The 1,772-nt window shown below is 45.4% G+C and overlaps 1 non-coding gene across 1 annotated transcript; it reads left to right on the top strand.

Moving 5' to 3' along the window:
- Positions 1 to 1,446: 1,446 nt before the first annotated feature.
- trnae-uuc lies at positions 1,447 to 1,518 on the top strand. The gene has a single exon. It is a non-coding gene; the product is annotated as a tRNA-Glu (tRNA).
- Positions 1,519 to 1,772: the final 254 nt, after the last annotated feature.

The following is a 1,772-nucleotide window of genomic DNA, read 5'->3' as shown; positions in this document are numbered from 1 at the left end:
AAAAGATTTTTAGCAGCAAGGGTATCAAAGGTTACGGAGAAATCCAAGAAAGTGCAGATCAGGATTATCAGACCAGGATTATCCGCTCATTTAATAGCCGAGCAGACTGGATGGGCTGAGTTGTCTCTTTCTACTCCTAAAATGCATGATGTTAGTATAAGGCTGCAAAACTGACTGGAGTAAAATTTGCTAACTTAAAAATGTGTGGATGCCATTGGGGCACTGAACCAAGGTGAGATGTGCAAAGGGCAGCAAACAAAGGGGCAGTCATTGTGGTTGATTGATCTGGAGTGATCTGTATACCAGGGTAAACAGGAAAAACCAGTCTTCAGTGCTCACATTGAGCCTGGCTCCATGAGGCCTACAGTCAACTCTCACAAACCACCATTGCCCTTCACTTTTCCTGACCTCCCCTGTTCTTGTCTTAAACAAATTGCACGTCAGGCAATTGCAGCTGACATTGCTGATGCAGAACTGTAATATAGATTTAAGCGATACCGACTGGTCTACGACATAATTCTGCTTCTAAAGTTCAGTCAATATTTCATAGTTATTATTGTAACTTTTAACCACGAACACGCCATGGCAGTGAAGGCACTGAATCCTAATCAGAAGACGACTAGGGAAGACTTCTATCTGTATCACCCTGGTCGCTGTCTGATTCAGCATTGCATCTCTCATCCTTCTGCACATGATCCCCTCGGCTCCATCTCGGTTTTGTCGCATTGTCTTGGTTTATAATGCACAGACTATCCTGTCAACTATTACATTGCAGTTTCTAATGCATGAAACCCTACCTGACAGAGCACAGTCTTCGCTCTGTAGCGCAGTATTGAAAGCAATGGTTTTGTAAAGCAGCGGTCATGAGTTTACTTCTAACTGGAGGATATGAGAATGTTTGTACAACTGCCGCATCCAACATCCAAAGGAGCACATTCATATCGTCTGAAATTTTGCCAATGTCATGTCCTCCACAGGCCAGCAGTTAGGTGAGGTGAGGTATTATAAACTGCAGATTGGCAAGGAAACAATGGGGGACCAACCCTAGAGGGGAGCGGCCGAATGCTTTTTTTCTTGGCTGTAATCAGATTCTGGTTTTGAAGTGTGGAACAGGACAATATAACCCAAATGGGTGAAATCCTACTTTCTGGAGGTTGGTCTCTGCTGAGGCCTTTGTCACCTTCTGGGAAATATGTCTGTGTGTTACCTTCTGAGGGTGAAAATGTGGTCCAGTTCCCCAAGGGAATGTGAACATCTCAAACGGCCGGTCAATCGCTTCGTAGCACACAAGGCTATTGGTCAAAGCTGGAAACTGGGATGTTGAGCCTCTTTCCGTGTTGTAAAAACACGATGATTCAATCATTCTGGAAGAGAAACAACTGTCGTAGAAAGAGAAAAAAGCCAGAAGTTGTGTCATTAAGAAACGATGTACACCTCCTACTACGGTCCCTGGTGGTCTAGTGGTTAGGATTCAGCGCTTTCACCGCTGCGGCCCGGGTTCAATTCCCGGTCAGGGAATGAAGGTTTATTGTTCCTGATGGTGACAACAGCAAAGGCAGAGCAGCTCTGACCGCAATCCTTTCAATGTCAGTTCATGTCCCCGAGAGCATCAGAGTCCATGTTCCAGCCGCTCAAAGAGGGGAATGGTGCCTGCGCCGTCATTGCTCAGTCAGGCTCTTCACCTTTGTGTTGTGTTGTGTTGTTAGCAGGGACATCAGCAGTAAGAGTAACGTTCACAAGATGAACAACCAGCAAAGATAATCACCTTCGCT

The sequence above is a fragment of the Rhincodon typus genome, unplaced genomic scaffold (assembly GCF_021869965.1).
Source record: "Rhincodon typus isolate 14 unplaced genomic scaffold, sRhiTyp1.1 hic_rhity00003593, whole genome shotgun sequence".
Lineage (NCBI taxonomy): Eukaryota > Metazoa > Chordata > Chondrichthyes > Orectolobiformes > Rhincodontidae > Rhincodon > Rhincodon typus.
The sequence above is the reverse complement of the archived record's forward strand: the minus strand, read 5'-3'. Positions and strand labels throughout refer to the sequence as shown.